Source organism: Triticum urartu, chromosome 2, assembly GCF_003073215.2.
Source record: "Triticum urartu cultivar G1812 chromosome 2, Tu2.1, whole genome shotgun sequence".
Lineage (NCBI taxonomy): Eukaryota > Viridiplantae > Streptophyta > Magnoliopsida > Poales > Poaceae > Triticum > Triticum urartu.
The window spans coordinates 302828561-302837492 of NC_053023.1; the positions used below are offsets into that span (position 1 = coordinate 302828561).

At 39.9% G+C, this 8932-nt stretch overlaps 1 long non-coding RNA gene across 1 annotated transcript; it reads left to right on the forward strand.

The window, feature by feature from the left end:
- The first annotated feature begins 294 nt into the window (after positions 1-294).
- On the forward strand, positions 295-2229 carry LOC125541486. The gene is made up of 3 exons (XR_007297549.1): positions 295-1216; positions 1309-1403; positions 1751-2229. It is a non-coding gene; the product is annotated as an uncharacterized LOC125541486 (long non-coding RNA).
- Positions 2230-8932: the final 6703 nt, after the last annotated feature.

Genomic DNA, 8932 nt, shown 5'->3' on the forward strand with positions numbered 1-8932 from the left:
GAAGATTACAAGTTACTGTATCATAGCAAAACATGGATACTGTACTTATGAATGTTGTTATAACAAAAAGACGGTCCGTTCCTCCTTCGTTTGACCAACCTGCTCTTCTGTCTTCTGACCACACAAATACTATTAAGTGCTGTTGGGCATTTTTTAAAGGCAAAACGTTAAGTGTTGCTGGTAGTGCACATGACATGCCGATAGGACAACACTATTCTAATCTCAGGATTAGAATAATTATTTGGATCACAACTATCTATATAGGCCTGATGGGGGTGTTCCCGAACTCCTGAACAAACAAAAGAACCGGCCCACCCGGCCGTCTCCCACCTCCCGATCCCCACATATCCTGCCGCCGCACCCCCACCCCCGGGACCGCCGGTGAACCACCGCCCGGCCCAGCGCGCCTCCCAGGCCCGGCCGCGCGGGACCTCCAGCCGCTGCGGGCCACGCCCACACACCCTGAGCATCGCCGCAAGATGCAGGTCTCCCCGAGCGCTGCCGCCTGCTGCAGGTCGCCCCTAGCGCCTCCACGCACGGATCCGGCCGAAGCCCGTGAGATCCACCACCTCATCCCCTTGTCCACCCGCTCCTCCATCTCTGGGTCCGGCCCAATCCTCGTCCTCGTCCGCCGGCCAACTCGTCGGCCGCTGCCCCGTCCTGTCTCCACTGGCATCCTCATGAGCCATGGCTCCGTCCTCTCCTCCACTCCACACGCCTCCACCGGGCTCTACCACCATCCAGCGCACCACCACGTTGGCACATCTGCGCATCTCCTCTCCTTCCCGCGGATGCCACCGACAAGATCAAGCTCCAGCATCTGCCTTCTCCCCATGATGCCTCCTTCCATTGGGATTTTGTAGTCATAGCATGGTAACGTCCAGTCTGTTCGCCACCGCCACCCACAAGCCGTTTGACTTCACATCACTAGGCCGTTCGCTAGTACTCCCTCCGTCCCAAAATATAAGAACGTTTCTAACACTAGCATAGTGTCAAAAACGTTCTTATATTCTGGGACAGAGGAAGTAGCTTATTGCAAAATCTCTCGCTAAAATTGATTGTTGGCCAGCTTTGCCTGATGCATCAGTCCTGATGAGACATGAAGTACTCCCTTGGTGTTCTTCTGCACCTACCCAAGCCCCCATGGATCCCAGTATCTTGTTCTCTTCTTTTTTTGGAATTGAAGTTCAGATAGAACAGAGAAAGAAAACTTCAGGTAGTTCTTGCATATAAATTCAGAAGAATGTTGTTCATACAGCGGTTGACTTTTCATTATAAATGTACGTACATGTTTATGCCTGCGCACAGCCGCTGCCTGCAACCCGTCTGACGCGGCCGCTCAAACTTCCCCTCGCCGGCGGTCGCGACGTCAATTGTGGCTGGATGGAGATGCAAAAATGGTGGTACGCACTAAAACAAATCCTCTCGACGGTCTGTCAGTAGCTGGGTAGTTTAGTTACTTGTTCTTGCATATGCCAGAGCAGTTTCCTTAAGTCCGCACTGAGCATAGGTCATGGCATCTATTTCTTATTTTTTTTGTATGAAAAATTATGAAAAGGAAGGAATGGTCTGGCCGGATGAGCAGTTCTAGTTGAGTTCTCCCTATGGATACTTCAAATTATATTTCCAAGTATTAAGTTCCCTTTGATATTTCATTAGTACTCCACCTTGCAAGCAAGGATACTCTAAAAATAAAAAACGTGATGTTTGATACACCACGGCTCAAGTTCTCTGTTATTTTCTGTTGAAGGTCATCGACAAGGCACATGGCGCATGAGGACGGTTGCCCGGACCTGACCTGCATCCTTTCTGCCTCCATCCGAACTGTGTCGGCCATGCGTCCGTCGACTTCGTCTGTCCTTGAGCACCTCTTCCACACAATCAACCGTGCATATATAGATACACATATACTCGTATACTTGAATTTCTTAGCTTCTAAACTCTCTGAATTTGTGTGCATGTTTATTGGTGCATGACATTGCATGGCTCCACCACTCAATTTGATATTTCAGTCAATGCTTAAACTTGATACAAAAAGAGCAAGAAATAGTGACAGATGATGTGTGTTTTTCAGGGATGTGAGCTGAGAATTTAGATGTTCCTTTCATAATATTTAGGGCATCGATCAAGTTCAGGCTAGTATATGGTCGTTAAAAACTAGTATGATATTATGTATTTATGGTTGTAGGAAAGATGGTTTCTACGTCAAAAGTATGTGGTAGTTGTGTGTGGGTGCGTGCGCGCGTGTGTTTCTGTGTGTGCTTGTGTGATGGGTGTCTCCTTTTTATTTTATTCATATGTAAAAAGGAAAAAAGAAGGTCTCATATATGAGATAAGTAATAAGTTAAAAAATGTAATAATGAAAAAATGTTTGTCCATGAAAATTCTCATATTCTTAAAATAAAGACCAAGAAGTTCAAGTAAAAAAAGAAGAATTTGATGTCTTTAAAAACTGTGTTTTTTCAAGTGTCAAAAAGATTTTCAACCAAGAAGTTCAAATTATAACAATCAAGGAGTTCAATGTTTATAGAAAAATTGAATGTCCTTGCTTCTTAAAAAACAGGAACTTCAAATTAAAAATAGCAAAACACGAAGTCCAAATTAACAAGATGGAGCTATTTAATGATTATAGAAAACTCAGATTTTTCTCGTTATTAAAGAATGGAAACAAGAAGTTCAAAAATTAAAATAATGCAGTAGTTTGATCTATAAAAATTGAAAAAACCAAATCTGCTAACGGGAAGATCATAAGAAGCTCAAACAGAAAAATACAGAAGTTCAAAAGATAACAATGCACTTTGAAGTGGATATTTCACCGTTTCTAAAATAAAAAAAAACAAGAAGTTCAAATTCTAAAAATAGAGCTGTTGAAAAATCATAAAAAGGATTTTCATCATTTCTAAATAAAAACTTCATTATTTAAGAACAAGCCCTCCCACCCCCGTTGTGGCCATGCTTGACCCACGACTTCTGGACATCATCGCGGTCAATCCTGTGCCTTTAATATTTCTTCAAGACACGCATTTTGAAAAAATGGAACCTGAAGATACTGGTTCTTTCGTCCGCCGAGCGGTGGATGCAGCACACTCCATCGCTGTAAAAAAAGGGTGCTCCCAGATACATAAATTTTCTCTTGCTTACGTGTGTTTCTCTCGGGCAGAAAGAGAGAAGTTCATCCTATCTACTGGTGTCGTTCAATGTGTATACTAAAAGAAGGGGGAAACAACATGTGAGCATCAGTGTGTGGGTGTTGTTCTATTGTGTGTGTGTGTAACTTTGCACAAAAATAAACTCTAGAAGTTCACAAAACCCTGAAAAGCCTACAAGTTAAAAGACAAAACAGTAGACAATTTTTCCATCTCTGAAACTAAACCAAGAAGTTGAAATTTAAGATACATAGCAAGTTCAATGTTTATAAGAAAATCAAAAAAATTTATATCTAAAGAAAAGCAAGAAGTTCAAATTAACATAACACATGACTTTGATGCTTATTTTTTTTAATAAAAAGAACATTGTTTTACGGTTTCAAAAAATGGAAAAATAAAGTATTTCAAATAAACCAAGAAGTCCAAATTATAAAAAAAATCAATATTTATAAGAAACACAGGTTTTCTTTGTTACTAAAGAATAAAACTGAAGAAGTTCAAATTAAAATAAAAAGAGTAGTTTGATGTTTAAAGAAAACTCAAATTCTTTCCATTTATAGGGAAAAAAGTATGAGGTTCAATTTAAAAAAAATGTTTGATGTTTATTTGAAAACATATTTTTTCTAAGAATAAGACTAAGAAGTTCAATTTGAAATAACATAGAAGTTCAAAGAATATAAAAAACTCAGATTTGTTGCAAGAAGTTCACGTGCACCCTCGTGCATGGTTCAGAATTTATATTGCGGGATGTCCGACCTCCAATTACATGTTTTAAAAATGACGAAAAATGACGCCGGACCTCCAATTGTGTGTAATTCGACGTATACACAAAAATGTGACAGAAGTTCGTAGTGAAAACAGCGAGAAGTTCAAGTACTGCAAGCAATGCATTTTAGGTGAGAATAGAAGTATAGAAAAATAAAAGCTTAAAAGGTTTGTTGACAGAAGTTCAAGTGCACTGTCCGGGGAATTTCAAAAATTCTTGCACGAGAGGTTCACCTTGTATTTCCATGTTCGATTTTTTCCGTATAAAAATCGAATACAATTCTTTACTCAAAATATGAAAAGGTGAAGTTCAAATTGAAATAACAGAGAAGTTCGGAGTTTATTAAAACATAGGATTTACCAGTTAAAAAAATAAAAAACACAAGCTATTTTTTTGCACTTTTAAAAACAACTCATATACGGAAAAAATGGTTGCTAGAAGTTCAAGTGCTCGGCGAGGAAAAGTTTAAAAAATTCTTGTGAGAGAGCTTCACCATGTATTTAGATGTCAAAAATACAAAAAAATATATGTTGTTTTTTGTGTTTTAAAATAATTCTCTCAAACCAGAGAGAAGTTCAGAGTGATAACGATCGGAAGTTCACGTACTACATGGTGTGTATTTCATATAATAAAAATACAATAAAGTGAAACTGAGTGAAGTTCAAACAGACATGTCCCAGAAGTTCAACTACTTCATGTGGTGCAAAAAACAGCACGTCAAAAAACAGAGTGAAGTTCAAACAAACATGCCCCAGAAGTTCAACTACTTCACACAGTGCATTTTCGTTCGCGATGAACGCATAAATCATGATCTCACCATTTTTTAATTTACCTCAAAACGGCAGGAATATCATTTGTGTAAGTTCAAGTCCTCGGTCGGAGAAAGTTAAAAAAATTATTGTGAGAGACATTTGTACAAAAGGAATATTATTTGTGTAACACTAACGAATGGATGAGAAAATTACAAACAAAAATACGTCACAGAAGTTCAACGTGAAAACAGCAGGAAGTTCAACTACTACGCTGAATGAATTTTAGATGAAAAACTTTTTAAATTGTCGTGAGTATGAAAACATGATCAACACGGGAAACTTGCGTGCTTACATCAGCTTTCCATCGGTATATCACCTGCTCAATTCCGGTGAATGGATGGAGAGTTACCAGCAGTGGATGGAGACCTACGAGCAAAAAAATCACGTGAAAAACAGAGTGAAGTTCAGGTACACGCGCCGAGAAGTTCAGGTTCTTCACACGGTGCATTTTCGAAGAATCTGTTTTGCGATAAAGGCAGAACGCATGATCCCGCCGTTTTCAAAATTACTTGAAAACAGCTAGAAATCAGAGAAAACCATCAACATGAAAAAGTTTCGCATTTTCCGTAGCTTTTCAGCGGTATATTATTTGCCCAATTCTGATAAAGTTTGTAGAAATTACGGCGAAAATACGTTTTTCGCCATTTTCGAAACTGACTTTAAACCGTAAAGAATTGGGAGAAACAATACATACCAAAAAGTTTCACATTTGTTCAAGTTTTCCAACGCAATATCATTTGCTGCATTCGGACGCACGGTTAAAAAATTAGCTCGAAAATACGTACTCGGTAAGACCTGGACCATTTTCTAAATTACTCTTAAACCATTCAAAATTAGAAAAAAACTTTCAAGATGAAAAAGTAGCGCATTTTCATAAGCTTTCCAATGCCGTATCATATGCCTCCATTGGATTAGTCGTTTAGATATGACATCGAAAAAATGAACTCAGCTGTTCGGTTTACGAAATTTTACGTTTTTTCAAATTACTCTTTAACCATAGGGAATTAGAGAAAACTTTCAACATGTGTAAGGAGCGGTTTTGCAGCAGCTTTCCAACGCCATATTATATGCCTCATTCCGATAAACGGTTTAGAAATGCGATCGAAAATACGATTCACGTTTTTTGTGCGAAGAAAAACGGTTTTCAAAACTTCTCTTAAACCGCTTATATTTTGCCAAAAATTTAAGTTGGTTCATGATATTGGTGTCCATAGCTTTCCAACGGTATATCGCAAGCCCCATTTGGGCAATGTTGGCGGAAGTTCAACCTAGTTCATAGGGAAGTTCAACGTACTACTAGCGGGGCAGGTCAGGTTGTGATCAGAATATTATTCTGATCCCATGATCAGAATAGTGTTTATGTATGTGTGTGTGTGTGTCTATATATACAGCCGAAGTTCAAGACGACCTAGGGCCGTCATACCATTGGGTCACTTTAAATTGCTAAACCTAGGTTGTTCAACACAACCTAGGACGTAGTGATAGGGCTGAATTGTAGTGCGCATCTTTTAAATTCTTAATACCATTGAGTCACTTTTCGAGTCTATTTTGCAGGTCTTCTTTCATCCAGGAATCGTGTAAGAGCATCTACAGTCGAACCTTTTATAGTCGCCTCATACGCCCAGATGGGCTGCTCGATCACTGTCCGGTCAGGTTTTTTCGCCCCAGACCTATGTTTCAAACGGGCCTCAAATGCCCGGACTAATCGTCACGCTCGCGAGCGTCTGCCTAACAAGCCCGGCCCACCACCGACCCCATGGATGTCCCATAAAAAAAAACCATCAGCCTCGTCGGTCCGAAAACCTAGCTCGCTCACTCTCCTCTCTCACTCCATCCTCTCCTCTCCCCTCACCGATTTCGATCGAATCCGGCGCAATGTCCAGATCTGGCAACCGCTCCGACGACGCGGTGGATCCGGAGTATGAGCTTGCCCTCCGTGTCGCCTTGGAGCGGTCCAAATACGTCCTTTAACATGTAATCTGTTCAAAGTTTACATAGAAGGTTTCCTAATTGCAGTGACCTGCTCCTAGCTTAGCTCGGTTAGACTTGTTTTTTCTTTAAGTAATTCCTGATTGCAATGTCCTGTTACAGAAGCCAGTGGTAGTAAGAACCCTGAACACAACTTAGTATTTTCAGTTTTTTTAGAAATCAGAACCAATATCTTAGGGAAAAAACAAAAGGATTCTTATTCATCTCATTTTGATACAAAACTATCATGCGGTTAGCACAAGCTGGGCAACAAACTGCCACTTTCATGGGGGAGGGAATTGCATTAGGGTACAATATGAGTCAATATAGCTGAAACCAGGACAAAGAGGAAGAGCTCAAAAACTCCAGGTCAACGCAGTAGTGTGTGACACGAAAAAAGTTCTGCACTACAAGTTCAGCCATGATCCGAATAATAACTACAAGTTCAGCCATGATCTGAATAAGAATTATATCAATTGCGGCCACAAGCACGTGCATGGGCATCAAATCTTCTTCAACACCAGCAGCTCGCGGCATGCACACAATATCTTCAACAACTTTAACTAACTACAGCTTACGAGATTTCACATAAAAAGCACAAAATACATGCATGAAAGCAAAAAAATTGAGCCGAAAAATCAGTGGAGAAATCAGTCTCATTGCTACAGAGGAGGGGTAAGGAGTGAGCCAGAAGGAGGGTGGTGATGATTCCATGAACATCCGTTTTATTTTAAAAAAACTAGAGAAGGGAGGAGCAACAAGCAGCATGCTCTCTGAGCCGCTCTTTACATTGATAAAGCTTCACTAATCATACAACCTTGTCAGCAAGGAAAAACAATCCTAATCAAGCCAAAACAATAATTACAAAAGGAAAGGAAAGTTGAACTATGAAAAGCAAGCACAAGTGTGCTCATCCGTGCACGTGTATCTACCAGATGTAAAAAATTAGTTATGAATGTGAAGTTCAAATACATGAATCACAGAAGTTCAAGGACAAAAGCTGTAAGAATATATATATATATATAACATGTTCAGAAAAATATAGTTATTTATGTGAAGTTCAAGCACTGGTACCACAGAAGTTCAACAACACTGCTTTAAGAAAAAATTTGAGTGTGACACTACTAGTTAGTCCTACTGCTACCTGTGAAGTTCAAGCACTAGTACCACAGAAGTTCAGCAACACTACTATAAGAAAAAATACATGTGACATTCTTAGATAGCCATACTGCTAGATGTGAAGTTCAAGTACTTGTACAACATAAGTTCACCATCAGTGCAAAAAATAATCAAGTTTCATTTTTTAATTCATGCAGACCAGTGCCCATCGATGGTGAAAGTTATACCACAATCATTTCCAAACACCGTCCACAAGCTATGTCGTTGGCACATCATGAAGAAGTACAGGGAATACCTCGCGTTGCTGTACAAAAAGTATAAAACATTCAAAGAGGAGTTCATAGCTATATTAAACTGGCCGCTGATGCCAACGGAGTTTGAAGATGCCTGGGCTGAACTCGTACATAAGTACAACCTGGAGAACGACCAGATGATGATGCAGGTGTGGAGTGATAGGAAGATGTGGATTTCAGCATATTACAAGAACATTTTCTGTGCTAGAATGACTTCCACACAACGAAGCGAGAGCATGAACCACGTGCTCAAGAAAGGGTTTGTCAAGGGGACCCAGAACCTACACAAGTTTGCTAGGTGGGCCAATGCTTGCATACAAACTCGGATGCAGAAGGAGAATGAGCAAACAATGACCAGCATGGTATGATGACAAAAAAAACACCCCCATCATGTTCTGTTTTCCTTCAACATGTGCACTTTGAATTTAAAAAAATGAAACCCATGACTTTGCTTCGACTAATATCTTACTTTTTGACATGTGCAGACCAATCCTGTGACAAAAATAACTTACGGCTACGAGGAATACATGTCTATCAAGTACAGGAGAGCCGTGTACACCGAGATGAGGAATAGGATGAGAAAAGCCATGCTATTTCTCGCAAAGCGTACAACAGAGCACACTAAGTTCCTTGTGTACTACCACAACAAGCCTGGCCATGATGATGAAGAAAGATTTTCCTGGCAAAGTATGAATTCCAGGTTGTAGCTGACCCAGAGAATGAAATATATGAGTGTGAATGCAAGCTCTGAACACACACAGGTGAGCGGAAAAACAAACTCATTAAATAGCTAAACTAGTAGTATCATATCAAAATATATGAAACTCA